Source organism: Zalophus californianus, chromosome 6 (assembly GCF_009762305.2).
Source record: "Zalophus californianus isolate mZalCal1 chromosome 6, mZalCal1.pri.v2, whole genome shotgun sequence".
Classification (NCBI taxonomy): Eukaryota; Metazoa; Chordata; class Mammalia; order Carnivora; family Otariidae; genus Zalophus; species Zalophus californianus.
Genome location: NC_045600.1, coordinates 43722837 through 43739205, shown reverse-complemented (window position 1 = coordinate 43739205; position 16369 = coordinate 43722837). Strand labels below are relative to the sequence as shown.

Below are 16369 nucleotides of genomic sequence, written 5' to 3'. Positions count from 1 at the left end.
TTTAGTGAAGTTAAAGATATCTTTCACCCCCTCATCTGAGCTTACAGACACCCTGAGTTCTATACCTAAACCCTTTGGGGGAATCTGTGCACTTCAGCTTAAGAAGTGTAGCTAGAAGAGAGTTTCTCTTCCCTGGAGCCCCAGCAGATGTCTTGTGTATCTCATTGACTTTGGGCTAAATTGACATTTCTGAATCAACCACTAAGGCCAGATAAGATTTGGTAACTGGTTTAGCCAGCCTGGGCCTACCCCTGGAGCTGAGGTGTTGGGGTCATTGCTACCTACACAGCATGATGGCTTAGCTTTTTTTTCCTGAGGGAAATTAAGGGGCTACTGGATGTTGAGTAGCAAACAGTAGATGTCATCCTTAATTCATCCCCTCTCCTTTGCTCCCATAGTCAACCAGTCATTAAATTTTAGTGAATCTTTCAGTTGGATTTGTCTTTCTCTTGATCAGTCTCTCTGCTAACATTCTAAGCCTCCAGTATGGAGCATATGGGATAGTCCATTGGGTTGCAAAAAGAAAAGTATTGGAACTTCTAGTTATTTTTTTCATCCTTTTAGTATTTATTTTTGTGTTTGTTTTATATTGTATGTAAAATATAGAAGTTTGGTAGTACATGCATAAATGTAAAATTTAGAAGTATATAAATTTATGTGGGTGCATGTTAAAATTTTTCAAATCATGGGAGTGGGAGGGTCAGAAAAGTTGAGATAACCCTAGAGCAGTGCTGTTCACTTGTTCAGGAGAAATATAATGTGAGCCATATGTAATTTAAAATTTTCTAGATTAACACATTAAAAATGGTAAAAAGAAACATCTGGAAATAATTTTAAAAATGTTATTTAACATAATATATCCAAAACAGGATTTGAACAGGTAGTCAATATAAAAAATTACAGAGATAGTTTACATTCTTTTTTTTCATGCAAAGTCTGAAATTTGATGTTCATATTACATGTAAATATCAACTCAGTTAAGACAGGTGATATTTCAGATGCTCAAAAACCAGGTGTGGCTAGTGGCTTCTGTATTGGATAGTATAGATTTAAACCAATGATCATTCTGGGTTTAGATTTCTATAATTGTCTCTGTAGTTTTCATAAATCCATTATTTACTCTCTTTAGTCTTTTTGTACACTTGCTGGGTTAATTGAACAAAAATCCCACTGGGATTTTACTTTCCCAAATCCCATTTAAAAGTAGCTTTCAAGACTTTTCATAAGGTGGTTCATCCCCTCTTTCTTCCTCACATGTTTCTGGGACTGCCTGCAACAAACCTGGGGTTCAATTAGGTAGTTTCCTCAGCTGTACCTTCCCTTTCCATTTCTGCAAATGTAATCATCCATTATGAGGAGCCTGTTCCCATAAAACCTTGGACTCTCCAGTGCCTCTGCAATCTATTTCTGGAGCTCCCACTGCGTATATTAAGTACTCAGCCGCACCCTAGCACTTCATCATATACCGTTGTTTATTGTTATTGTTTCATAAATATTATTAGTCTTATCTCCCTTATTAAATACTAAGCTTTATATCTTATGTCTCCAAACTGTAGTTACATAGTTAAAGGCTTAGCTTTTCTCCTTCATCTTTTTTTTTAAGCTTATTTATTTATATCTACACTCAATGTAGAGCTCGAACTCACAATCCTGAGATCAAGAGTCGTATGTTCGTTCCTCTGACAGCCACCCAGGCGCCGCTTTTCCCCCTCATCTTTAAGGGGGGATTTAAATTCAGCTTTAAATTTTTTGAAATTCTGTTTTGTTTTCTACTCTGCTGGTTAACTTAGACACCTTCTAGCAAATTCATTTGTAGGAGTTTATTGAAGTATTCATTTGGTTCTTGAAAATGAAGGAATTTAATTTTGTTTATAAAGTAGTCTACTTGAAGCTGTAAGATCACTCTTGGAACTACAGTAGGGAATTTTTGATTAGCTGGAGTTTCTGAAGATGAAATTTGAGTTTGGTAAGGAAGTCTCAAAGGACACATTTGCTTTATTGTCCAGGAACCAAGAGTGGCAAACTTGTTTCCTAAGTAGGCCAAGAGATTTTATTTCAAGTTCAGTCATCAGGATTATTCTCTGGAGGTTCGTGGTACTTTCTGCACCCTCGTCCCTTTAGCCCTAGGGGATAGGTTTCTGTAGTTCAGGCATTCTTCTAGTTGAAGAGCTCTACCATCCATTACAATGTTTTAGCTCATTTGGAATACTACAAAAAGGATGACGAAAATGGATCCTGAAAATAAGTCTGAAGAAGATCATATATATAGTTTTATGTTTTATGAATCCTATCTTTCATTTGGTATTTTCTTTGCCTATGTTATATTTAACATGTTATATGGTTATCTTGGTAAAATAGCTATATACCAACATTTTTAACTTATGGAATTTCAAGGCCTATTTGTTTACTATTCATTTACTAAAAAAAATGCAGTATGTTTTAGATGCCAGGTATTATGTAAGTGCATTAGTTAACTTCTGTCACTTTTTCTCTTAGCACTATTTTACAAATCTTCTAAATACTGTTGGCAAATAGCAGTCTTTTTTTTTTTTTTTTTTTTAAGATTTTATTTATTTATTTGTCAGAGAGAGAGTATAAGCAGGGGGCGCAGCAGGCAGATGGGGAAGCAGACTCCCGGCTGAGCAAGGAGCCTGGGATCAGGACCTGAGCCCAAAGCAGATGCTTAACCAACTGAGCAACCCAGGTGTCCCTGGCAAATAGCAGTCTTTAAGAATATATTCTTTTGTCTTATTGTTTAACACCCTGTGGGTTTTCCTCTCTTTGGCAAATATCATTAAGTAAAATTGTTTTTGTTTGGATATTTATTAATTAAAATATATTAACTTCTGGAAAGTTGACTTTTTTTTTAAATTAGGTTATAAGTTTTCCTCAAAACATAACTTTACATTCAAGTTGCATATATTTGTAAGACTGTAGTATAAAATATCTTTTACACTTAAATATTACAGTTACAAAACATTTTAGAGCTACTGATTTTTTTTTAAATTGATAGTCTTGAAATTTAAGTGAAAACTTAAGCCATGTTAGTAACTGCTTTATTTCTGAATTGAAAAAATGAATTATTTTCTCCCGTCTTTATTTGATCTAGGGGCTTAGCTTTTGCATTACTGATCTTTTCAGTAACCCAAAATATTCTTGGGTATTTTACCAAAAAAATTATGTGATTCTTACTGTAGTTGTTATCTTGTTTTGTGAATCTACCTTGTCTATCCTGCTTAAATTTTAATTAAACTCTTTTAGTAGAGAATGAGGAGTTGTAAAGCTTTTAAGAATTGTTGCTTTATGAATATCTCGTGGATTTCCCCTTTTAAGGGGAAAACAAGGGCAGCATGCTTCTTTAAAAGATATAATTAATTTTGAAGATTAAAATTTGCTTGCCAACTCATTTGTTGGACTACTTAAATATTATGATTTTATGTTATTAAAAGTCTGTTCGTGTGTCCCCCAGTGTTTCTGAGGATTTCTTTCACCAAAAACTTGTTGAATTTTTCTCTTGTTTAATGGCTCTGGTTTAAATATGTTACCTCTTAACCACAGCCCTAATTCAGTGGGAATTCCTTTAAAAGTCTTAATTGGTTTCTTGAGTCAATCACTTAAGGACTAGTCTGACAATTACTAATTTTTGTTTCCTCTAGAATCAGGTAAAAACTTGTTACATTGTTTATACCAAGAAAAAGGTAACAGGATTAACATATGCAAATTTTAAAAGTGTTAAGAAAACAGGGAAGGTGAGTTTGGTAAATTTCTCAGAAATTCTCATTTTATTTCAATTTCTAATCTGATTCACAAACTTTCACAGTTACTATTTGTAACTATTCATAATCTATACTTACCTAACAAGAAAGAACCTTTTGTATGATTGTTTCAGTTAATAGAGAAAAAGCCTATTTGGCCTTTTTGATTTTGCTAGCTGCCTTTGTTCTTACTGAAAGTAGATAATGAGAAATTAAAAGATAAATAATGTATTTCCAGCAGTAGAATGACCCAAATGCTTCTCTTTTGGGTTAAAATGTTTTCTTGTCTTTTTTCCTCAAAAGATGAGTTCTCAGTACTCTCCTTGCCCTTTTTTTTTTTTTTAAGATTTTATTTATTTGAAAGAGAGAATGAGAGAGAGAGCGAGCACAAGGGGGGTGGGAGGGTCAGAGGAAGAAGCCGACTCCCCGCTAAGCAGGGAGCCCGATGTGGGACGCGATCCCGGACTCCAGGATCATGACCTGAGCCAAAGGCAGTTTCGTAACCAACTGAGCCACCCAGGCACCCAGTACTCTCCTCGCCTTTTTCCTCCTTCCAGCATATTCTTTTGTCATTTTTGTGTCTAGTGGTTTTCTGGGTAATTAGTCCAGTGTGAGATCATGTTGAAACTAAAGTCAATGTAAGTCTTCAAATCATTAAAATCTGCATATACCAAAATTTCAAAAAATTTAAATGGAATATTTAATAGGATTAAAGAGCATTTATTTTTTGGATAGGTAATGTGTTCACATGGTTCAAAATACCAAAGGTGCAGAAAAATGAGTTTTCTCCTCTCTTCTCTGTTGGGCACACTTTTCCCCTCACTGGAGGCAACAGTTCTATTCTCCCTACCTTTTAAAAACCCTAAGTGGTAGTAGATTCTTCATACCATTATCTTGCCTTTTTCACTGATTTTTGTCCTTTACATATTATTATATGAGGAGTGTATTAGTGATAGAAAATCTAAACTAACAGTGGGTTAAACAACAAAGTACTTCCCTTACAAAGTTCAGATATGTGGTCTAGGGCTGGTATAGCACTCATATTTCTCTCTCTTGTTTTGAGGCATGATGAATCGCACAGATATTAAGCAGACAGTTTGATGAGTTTTGACAATTGTGTATAATAAACCCTGTAGTCGAGAACCAGCCCTCTAGCCTGTTTTCATTCCTTACCCCACCCCTTGGCTCTTTCCATACTATTACTGCTCCACTGTTTGTTGCCCATGTCTTCATTGACCTAGCTGGATCTCCAGCTATTGGAGCCCATTCCACACTGCAGGATGCAAGAAGGGGCAAAGGTTAACGTGCCAGCCTTTTTATAGGAAGATTTTTAGAAGCTGCCACTTCACTACATTTCCAGTTGTTTCATTAGCCATACTCATAATACAGGCCCTTGTTTTATTGCGCTTCACTATATTGCACTTTGCAGATTTTGCATTTTTTACAAAGTGAATGTTTGTGGTAACCCTGTGTTGAGCAAGTCTGTTGGTGCCATTTTCCAACAGCGTTTGGTCAGTTTGTGTGTCTGTGTCACATTTTGGTAATTCTTGAATATTTCAGACTTTTTCATTATTCTGTTTGGGTGATTTGCGATGAGTGATCTTTGATTGTAATTGCTTTGGGGTGCCATGAACTTTGGGGCGCCCCGCAAAGGAAAAGTTCTTGAAGGAAATTAAAAGTGCTACTCCAGCGATTATATGAATGAAGAGAAAACAAACAGCCTTATTGCTGATATGAAGAAAGTTTTAGTGGTCTGGATAGAAGATCAAGCCAGCTACAACATTCCCTTAAGCCTAATCCAGAGCAAGGCCCTCACTCTCTTCAATTCTGTGAAGGCTGAAGGTGGTGAGGAAGCTGCAGAAGAAAAGTTTGAAACTAGCAGAGGTTGGTTTATGAGCTTTAAGAAATCCATCTCAATAACCTAAAAGTGCAAAGTGAAGCAACAAATGATGTAGAAGCTGCAGCAAGTACCCAGAAAATAGAGCTAAGATGATTAATGAAGGTGGCTTACACTCAACAGATTTTCAATGTAAATGAAATAGCCTTATATTGGAAGAAGATGCCTTTTAGGACTTTAATAGCTAGAGAAAAGTCCATGCCTGGTTTCAAGTCTTCAAAGGACAGGTTGAGGGGCACCTGCGTGGCTCAGTCGTTAAGCGTCTGCCTTCGGCCCAGGTCATGATCCCAGGGTCCTGGGATCGAGCCCCACATTGGGCTCCCTGCTCTGCGGGAAGCCTGCTTCTCCCTCTCCCACTCCCCCTGCTTGTGTTCCCTCTCTCGCTGTCTCTCCCTCTGTCAAATAAATAAATAAAATCTTAAAAAAAAAAAATCTAAAAAAAAAAACCAAAAAGGACAGGTTGACTCTCTTGTTAAGGGGCTAATGCTAATGATGACTTTAAATTGAAGCCAATGCCTGTTTACTATTCCAAAAATCCCAGGGTCCTTAAGAATTATGCTAACTCTACTCTGCCTGTGCTCTATAAATGGAATAGCAAAGCCTTGACAGCATATCTGTTTACAACATGGTTTACCCAATATTTTAAGCCCACGATTGAGACCTACTTCTCAGATATTGAAATAGCACTGCTTATTGGCCACCCGAGAGCTGTGATGGGGATGTTGTTTTCATGACTGCTAACACAACATCCATTCTGTGGCCCATGGATCAAGGAGTCATTTTGACTTTCAGGTCTTTTTATTTAAGAAATCCATTTTGTAAGGCTGTAGCTGCCATAGATAGGCGTTCCTGGGCAAGGTAAATTGAAAACCTTCTGGAAAGGAGCCCCCATTCTGGATGTCATTAAGAACATTTGTGGTTCCTGGGAAGAGGTCAAATTATCAACATTAACTGGAACCTGGAAGAAATTGATTTTAACCCTCATAGATGACTTTAAGGTATTCAAGACTTCAGTGGAGGAAGTAACTGCAGAATGTGTTGTAAACAGTAAGAGAACTAAAATTAGAAGTAGAGCCCGAAGGGGCGCCTGGGTGGCTCAGTTGGTTAAGCATCTGCCTTCGGCTCAGGTCATAATCCCAGGATCCTGGGATCTAGTTACACATTGGGCTCCTCGCTCAGCGGGGAGCCTGCTTCTCATTCTACCTGCCACTCCCCCTGCTTGTGCTCTCTCTGACAAATAAATAAAATCTTAAAAAAAAAAATAGTGGAGCCTGAAGATGGGACTGAGTTGCTGCAGTCTCATAATCAAACTTGAACAGAGAGAGTTGCTTCTTATACATGAGCAAAAGAATGGTTTCTTGAAGAGAAACCTCCTCCTAGTGAAGATGAGGATTGTTGAAATGACAACAAAGGATTTAGAATATTACATAAACTTAACTGATAAAGCAGCAGTAGGGCTTGAGAGGATTGACTCCAATTTGTAAAGGAGTTCTCTTGGTAAAATGCTATTAAACAGCATTGCATGCTGCAGAGAACTTGTTTGTGAAAGGAAGAGTCAGTGTGGCCAACTTCATTGTTGTCTTATTTTAAGAAATTGCCACAGCAACCACTATCCTGATCAGTTAGCGGCCATCAACACAGAAGTTAAGATCCTCTACCAGCAAAAAAAAATTAAGACTTGCTGAAAGCTCAGATGATAGTTAGCATTTTTTAGTAATAAAGTATTTTGAAATTAAGGTATGTACATTGCTTTTTTATTTTACTTATTTTTAAAGATTTTATTTATTTGTTGGAAAGAGAGCACACACAGGCAGGGGGAGTGGCAGGCAGAGGGTGAAGCAGACTCCCTGCTGAGCAAGGAGCTCAATGCGGGACTTGATCCCAGGACTCTGGGATCATGACTTGAGCTGAAGGCAGATGCTTAACCTACTGAGCCACCCAGGTGTCCCTCTGTGTTGCTTTTTAGACCTAATGTTGTTGCATACTTAATACACTACAGTATAGTGTAAACATAACTTTTATATGTACTGGAAAAGCAAAAAACTCATTTGACTTGCTTTGTTGTATTTGCTTTATTGTGGTGGTCTGAACTGAACCTGCAATATCTCTGAGGTATGCCCCTACTTCACCGTAAACTGACAGGAAGACAAGTGAGTAATGTGTTTTTCAGGAGTTGCTCTCTTAAAATGTAGATTAGGGCACAAGGTTAAAATGAGATAATTTTTTTTTTTTGGCCCTCTTTCTCATGTACATTCCTTAACATGTAGAAACATGTTCCAGCTGATCTTAAAATACCCTTTAACTTAATTGGGGAAAAAGAAAGTAATCAACAAATATATTCAATTTAGTTCCTTTTCCATAATATTTCTTGTGTTTCTCTAACCTTTTATTCTCCAGTTGCAGTGTGGGCTCAGATAAATTATGTAAAATATATTCTGCTAAATTGTGATTTTTTTATAGAATAATAAGTGGGTTTTTTTTTAAGATTTTATTTATTTGTTAGAGAGTGGGTACATCAGCGCCCACAAGTGAGGGACTAGCGGGGAAGGTTTGGAGGGGGAGGGAGAGAATCTCCCGCAGATTTCCTGCTGAGCACAGAGCCGGAGGAGGGGCTCTGTTCCACAACTGTGAGATGGTGACCTGAGCTGAAACCAGAAGGTGGACAGTGAGCCACCCAGGCACCCCAGAGAAATAAGTGTTTTTAAAATGTTTTTAACTCTGTAAAATAAACTTTTGGTTGGAACTTGAGGGAAAAAATTCATAGTAATTTTCCATACAACCAGGTGGTATTATGAGCTGTACTTACTTTTGAAATAGGAAATAACATTCAAAAAAGGATGTATACATATGTTTTCCCAAACCATATGATGTCTTAGAGAGCAGACACCACTTACTCAGCTATTCTAGCACAGCATTGGTAGATTGGTAGATTGCATTTTTTTCTCTAATTGAAGTGAATCTTGGGAAAGTGGTAGAAAAATGATTAGACTCCCAGTAGCAATGTATTGGTTCTTCAGGGGCAGAGGGGAGAAGCTATATATATAATGTCATTTTTTTAAAAGATTTTTTTTTGAGATTTTATTTATTTGACAGAGACAGCGAGAGAGGGAACACGACCAGGGGGAATGGGAGAGGGAGAAGCAGACTCCCATGGTGAGCAGGGAGCCTGGCGTGTGGGGCTTGATCCCAGGACCCTGGGATCATAACTTGAGCCGAAGGCAGACACTTAACTGACTGAGCCACCCATGCACCCTATATAATGTCATTGTTAGTACTTTTGAAATTATCATCTATTTAGGTAAAGAAATTATTATTATTATTATTAATCTATGCTCTAAAGATAGAGACTTTTAAGATACTTTCAGTATAGTATCCCATTTTATCTGGAGGTCAAGTTTGTAAATTTTTTTTTTTAAGCCATGAAGCCCTAATAAGCCAAAGAACATTGAAAAATAATATTTCCTATGCTTAATAAATGAGTTTTGTAGTCATCCTCAGGCCCCTTCCTGAGGTCTTCATAATTTAGAACAGAAAGTTGTGTGTCTCATGTTTTTTCCTGTGTCCTTAGCATGAAAGTGGTGTGTAGCACGTGGTGGTTCAGTAAACATTTGTTGAATGAATGAATATTTATAAATTGATTTCTTTCTTTTGGTTTTGCTAGCACACATTTTTTGGGCGGAGAGGGAGATATTGTTGAGAGACGAAATAATAATAGCTGACGTTTTTGCTTATTTGTTAGGTAGTGGTGGTGGTAATCAGGTAGGCATGTTCTTGCCTTAGGATTTGTATTGGCTTTTCCCTGTGCCTAGAACACTATTCTCTTAGGTAAATCTTCAAGCCTAACTTCCGCCCCTCTTCTGAATCCTTTGTATATCACCTTCTCAAGAAGCCCATATTGACCACTCTGTTTAAAATGGCAATGGCTCCCCTCTCCCTGTTCTTCCACGTCTCCTTGTCCTGGTCTGTTTGTTCCCATAGCAATTACCTCCTTGAAACATGTACTGTATAATTTACCTAAGATTATTACTCCACTCTCACCACCAGTGTTCATTCCTTTAGGGGCTTTAGACTATTCACTGTATTTCAGGTGCGTCATAGATGCTCAGCAAGCATTTGTTGAATGAAGGTAGGAAGAAGGTAACATGTGAGAAAGTAAGTTATAAAATCATTTTTATTTAAAAAATTTGTATTTAAAAGTACTGTTTCCATGATTTAAAAAGTTTTGCTTTTGGAGACCACTGTGTTCCATTATGATACCAAGGCAAAACTTGTGCAAGGTTTAAGGACTATATTCTCTTGGTGGAAAAGGGACTGAGTTTTGGCTTTGCTGAAATACATCATCTACTTCAAACCTTTAGCACCTTTTTTGGTGAAGTTGTTTGTCATAGCCTTTGGTGGTGGTTTAGTTAGTAAGACAGAGTCTCTAGGTTTGAGTGTGTTCCATTGTGTGCAGATGGAACATTTATTTCCTACTGGAGGTGGCTTTCCACAAAGTGAGGAATGACGATAGTAATAGCTTCCTTCCTTCCTTTCTTTGGACTAGGCCTTATATTAAACATATTATGTGTATTTTATTTTCTAATCTTTATTAAAACCCTATGATGAATGTATTCTTGTCCCCTTTTCTTGGGGAAAACTTTAGAGGTTTTAGAGGTCAAGTGGTTTGCTTAGCCATTAAGTGTGTTGAAGCTGGAATTCAAATCCAAGCAGTATGACCCGTAGAGGAACTTCACTACCCAAAATGTTTTCCTGGTGAAGAGCACCTAGAAGTGAAAAAGAAATTAGAAACAATTTAGTGGAACCCTGATGTCACAGAGACCTTTATCTTTATTTGTTCCAGCTTCGCATGACTTCAGTTGATTGAATGAGGCCACTGTGATTGAAACAGTAATATTATGTTAAAATTAACTAATGCAACTTAAAGTATATTTTAAATAAAACCAGGACTGGCTCCTAACCAGATCTTCTGTTATTTGAATTTGGGTTAGCTCAAGAACAATTAATTTTAATTTGTTTTAAAAACAATGGTGATTTGTGAAGGGTGAATTAGAATCTACTGTTGCAGGAAATTATGCTTAAGGATACATATTTATATGCTGAAGCCAGTAATGTGTTTTGCATAGGAAAAGTTGTAGGACGCTATTGTGTAGAGAGAATCATTTTATCAAAAAAAAAAAAAAAATGCTCCAAAGCAAGACATGAGGTACTACTTTTGGAGATACATTGAGGCTTTTTTGGCCTGAGATGACCATTGGGGAGAGTGTTTCCGGTTTAAGTTTCTAGAACTGTGATGAGAACATCCTACTGAATGAGGTGCTTTTTTGATGCTCCCATTGAGTTTTAGTGGGATAAAATACTGACAAAAGCTTTTTCTTAATACTTCTTTTTCCCCTTTGCAGTAGCCAGCAGAGGCTTCTTTCTCAAATGCATGTTTGTTCATGGTGGGGGAAAAAATGTAATGGTTCAGAACAGTTTATGATGAAAGCAGTAATCCCCTTTCCTTACCCCTCCCCACCTCAGTTCCGTCTCCAGTGGAACCACTTCAGTTGTTTCTAAGATTGATTCATAATTCCCCATGTTAATATGATTTTTCCATTTCTTGATTTGCCAATTTTAAGCATTATCTGTTGACTTTCTGCAGTGATAGTCAAGATTTGGCTCTCATTTACCACCTGTCAAGAATTATAAGGGAGCTGAGATTTTACCCTACTTGAAGCTAACAAGTTAGCCTGCCACAGTTTCATGGATGCTCGTGGAAGACACAGAGTTAGAGATGAAGTACAGTTTATTACATAACAGTAGCAGTAGCCAGAGTATCAGCATTCGTTTGTGCCAGTGTTCTGAGCCTCAGTTCCCACAGGGTACTGCAGAGAGGGCACATAATACTTATTCACATAGTGGGTTTTGTTACTGAAGAAAACTCTGAGCTCAGATATTTCAAATATTTTATTACAGGCAATAAGTATGCCTGCCCTTTGTTCCAGAGGGAGACAGTAAGCATGCTTGCTTTTTGTTCTTGAAGAAAACACTTTCTGTCTTGCAAGGCTGTTTGCTCTATGAACATCCTTGAAAATACAGTCCAGAACAATGAGCAGACAGTGTCTTGCCTGAAAGACATAGAGACCCATTACAAATTATTTCCCAACACCACTACCTCATTTCCCATCTTCTTTCTGCTGTAGTTCTATCATTATTTTTAGCTCTCTGGTCACCTTGGTCAATACTATGTATTTTTATTACACTAACAGTAGGTGATATCTTTTGACTTCCTGCTTTGAAAGAGGAGTATTTAAGACAGGGATCCTTGTATGTGTTAGAAAACCAGTGCAATAATAACTTAAGTGAAGAAGAAAATTAGTTCCCAGAACTGAGAGTCCAGGATAGAGTAGGATTGGATCCAGGTGCTCAAACCTTGCTTTGAAGAGTTTTTCTCTTGCTGTTAACCAGTCTGATTTCCTCCTTTTAGCTTTATTTTCAGGATCCTCCACACCCTGCCCACCCCTTACACACCTGTGCAGATTCTAGGCTTTGTGTTTATTTCCAAACAAGTTATGGCAAAGCAGAGGGAATGGATTAGAATAGTTAAGAGCCTGGTCAACATGCATACTCTTACAGATGGGTATGGGGTCAGCCCTGTATGAATCACATGTATTAGGGGTGGGGAGAAGGTAATTCTCCAAAAATAAAACAGGATGTGCTCCCCATATCAGAATTCTCAGTTGTATTCTTTTGGGGGTGGTATTATTTGCTTTTATAGCTTCCTTAATTTTTCCATTTTTTAAGATAGTATCAAATTTCTAGTATCTCTCTTTTTCATACTTACCTTCCTTGATACCCTCTGTCCTCCTGCTCTGTTCTGTGTGCTTTGTTTAGAATTTCTGCTCACCTGACATCTTGTGACTTGCTTTCATTATGCTCCTATTTCCCATATATTCCTCTTTCTTGGTTTTATTGCCTTGTTTTGCTAGGTAAGACGTGTGGGAGGTAAATTTTGAGCAATTCCTTGTCTGAAAACATTTTTCTCTGTTAAACTGGATTGTTAGTGTGGCTGGGAATAGAAGTCTAGGTTGAACATAATTTTCTGTCAGAATTTTAAAGGCATTGCTCGACTCTTAGTATCCTTCATTATTGATAAAAAGTTTTAGGCCAGTTTGATTCTTGTTCCTTTGTAGATGAGCTGTCTTTTCTCTGAAAGTTTGCAGTATCTTTTTTATCCCTTGTCTCAAATTCTCTAGTGATATGTCTTGATTTGGGCTTCTATTTGAGGACTGAGGGGGCCCTATTAATTGGAAGACTTCTATAAATATATTAACTTATTAATCTTTTGTGGAAAATTTATATTCAGAAACTTCCTCCAGTTTTTTTTCTTTTCATTCTGGAATCCTTTTTTTAATTTTAATTTTTTTTTTTGAAGTATAGTTGACACACAATGTTACATTATTTCAAGTGCACAACATAGTGATGCAACATCTCTCTCTGTTATGCTATGCTCCTCACGAGTGCAGTTACCATTGGTCTCCATACAGCACTATTACAGTACCATTGACTGTTCCCTGTTCTTTATGGAATTCTTATTAATCACATGCTGACCTCCTGGACTGATGCTGTGTCTCCTTTGATAATTTTTTGTCTCTGTTTTTGTCTACTTTTTAAATTTCATCTTTACAACTTCAAACCTTATATTGCCTTTTTTAAATTTATCTTTTATTTCCAAGAGTCTTTTCTCATTCTTTTTTGCCTTTTCACAGCATCCTGTCTTGCTTTATGTATGCAAAATCTTGACTGTTTCTGAGGATCTTAGTTAGAAGCTTTTAACAAGATCTATTTTGTTTTATGAATTCTGTTTCTTCCTTTGTCACATTTGTTTAACTTTGTGTTTCCTTGTCTCTTTCATGATACAGATGTTTGATTCTGATTTAACCAAACAAATGGAAGAATGAAACAATATAAAATGGTTGGGATCTCTGTACCTACCTAAGGTCTGTCAGCTGGTGAGCTTTGCATTAGGGTGAGCAGTTAGGGGGCCTCATTATTCTTGCCAACTGGTGCTAAGGCCTGTAATAGCTGCTGTTAATTCTCTTCAGACAGTTTAATTTTATTAAAGAAGGATCTGCCAGTTAAATGTTTTTAATGTAAAATCTCAAAGATTATTAGGATTATGAAGAGAGTCAATGATCTAGGGTCTGGAAGTGTTCAAATAGTCATCTTCCCTACGTTTTAGAGTGAAAAGTTTTAGGGTGTAGAGTAGTAGTGTAGCAGAGAGCAGCCCAGATGTTGGAGCTAGACTGTTTGGGTTCACATCTGGTTCTGCCACTTAGTTACAAGTTACTTAGCCTCTCAGTACCCTACTTTTCTCATCTGTAATATTCAGACAGTACTAATACTCACCTGGAGCACCTGGGTGGCTCAGTTGGTTGAGAGGCTGACTCTTGGTTTCAGCTCAGGTCATGATCTCGGGGTCTTGAGATTGAGCCCTGCGTTGGGCTCCGTGCTCCGTGGGGAGTCTGCTTGGGGATTCTCTCCCTCTCCCTCTGCCCCTCCCCACCCCTGAAATAAGTCTTTTAAAAAAAAATACTAGGGTTGTTATGAGGAAAGTTTAGTTGAAAATACATATTAAATACTTGGCATATAGTGAATTCTAAGAAGGTGTTAATTTTCTTTTTTGCTCTGCCAATAATAATTATGTAATTTAGGTATGGTGGTGATTGCCCACAGCAGAAATTTTGGTAGGATTAGGTAATTTTAAAATGTGTTTTTCTCTTTAGAATCTCAGAAAACACTTGGTGTCATTACTTGAAGTGCTGAAATGTGTATGTGCAGATGTTTTCATAAGTCTTTGAAAGTCCCCCCCCCCAAGGATCTTACTAAAGATAACTTGATAGGAAAGGTAGTCTTGGAGCATAGCCAGGAAACTAGGAATGAAAAAATACTATTTTCATGCCCAGAAAGCTCTGTGTACAATCAGGATCATATGTGCTCAGGGTCTTAGGGAAGCTTTGTCCCCACACAAAACACCCTGAGGACCCTACTTCTTGGGCTTCAGAAAACGTTGAAAGTTCCTTTATAAATGGATGTCTAGGGCAGGACTGGCAGAGGAAATAGTTCTTGAAAAAAAATTTTTTCTCTTCGAGCATGCCCCCATTATGTTGGAACACTGTGAGATTTTCCTCACCCCACTGCTGACTATTTGTGAAAATCGGGTGAATTAAATAAGAGAAAAACTCTTGTGTGGTGGTTCCTGTCTCCCTATCTGCTCCAAACTTGGCCCTAATTTGAACTAGGGGGTTTTAGTTTGAATTATTTATCTTGTTTTTTTTTCTTCTCCCACATAGTGGAGGAAGTCTTTGGAATCTATTATTGTTCCTGTTATTATGTACTTTTTAAAATGCAAACACACTCATAAGTAGAGTCAGTGAGCCCCTATATATTTACCAGTTAGTTTCAACATTTGGCTGTAGTTGTTTATTCTTGTCCCCATTTAAAACAATTTTTTTTTTTAAAGATTTTATTTATTTATTTGACAGACACAGTGAGAGAGGAAACCCAAGCAGGGGGAGCGGGGGAGGGAGAAGCAGGCTTCCCGCCAAGCAGGGAGCCCGATGTGGGGCTCGATCCCAGGACCCTGGGACCATGACCTGAGCCGAAGGCAGACGCCTAATGACTGAGCCACTCAGGCGCCTTATTTAGTGTATCGTTAAGAGATAATGACTCTTGGGGCGCCCGGGTGTATCAGTCGGTTAAGCATCTGCCTTCGGCGCAGGTTATGATCCCGGGATCCTGGGATCACTCCCAGTGTCGGGCTCCCTGCTCAGCGGGGACCCTGCTTCTCCCTCTCCCTTTGCCTGCTGCTCCCCTTGCTTGTGGTCTGTCTTTCTCTAATAAATAAATAAAAATCTTAAAAAAAATAATAACTCTTAAAATGTATATATAGGTATATATGTATTTACCTCCCCAATTCCTTAGTATTATCAACTATCCAGTATTCAAATTTCCAGTTATCTCAGATGTCATAGTTTATTTAATTTATTTATTTTTCAAATGTCATAGTTTTATTTTTTTTTAAGATTTTATTTATTTGTGAGAGAGAGAGTGAGAAACAGCATGAGAGGGGAGAGGGTCCGAGGGAGAAGCAGGCTCCCTGCTGAGCCAGGAGCCTGATGTGGGTCTCAATCCCAGAACTCCGGGATCCTGACCTGAGCCGAAGGCAGTTGCTTAACCAACTGAGCCACCCAGGCGCCCCTCAGATGTCATAGTTTTAATCAGGATCCACATAAGGTCACTACCTTCCTGCTGGTTGGTAAGGACTTTTAAGTCCTTTTTAATTTAGAGGTTCCCCCTCTCTACCTCTCTTTTTTTCCTCTCCCTTGTAATTTATTTATTAAAGACACCAGGTTATTGGTTCTTTAGAGTTTCTGAGTCTGGATTTTAATGATTACATCCATGTGGCTTAGTTTAACATGTTCTTATGTCCTCTTTATTAAGCTGCTATATCACCGTTGAGCATACTAAATATTCTTGTAATCTGAAGATACAAAGGTTATTATTTGGTAAATCTTAGAACTTGATTTAAATACTATATAAGTATACAATGCCAGTCACCATTTAAAGTGTGGCCTTTTCTTTTTGGTGAAACAGTTTTTGTAAAGTGAGTTGATATGCTAATTAGAAGTTGTAAGCCAGATTCCTTGGCACTTCACATAATGAACATGAAAAGCAG

At 37.6% G+C, this 16369-nt stretch overlaps 1 protein-coding gene across 10 annotated transcripts in view; it reads left to right on the top strand.

The window, feature by feature from the left end:
- FBXO34 (F-box protein 34) overlaps positions 1-16369 on the top strand; it is a 78447-nt gene that overhangs the window by 8336 nt on the left and 53742 nt on the right. The window lies entirely within an intron of this gene.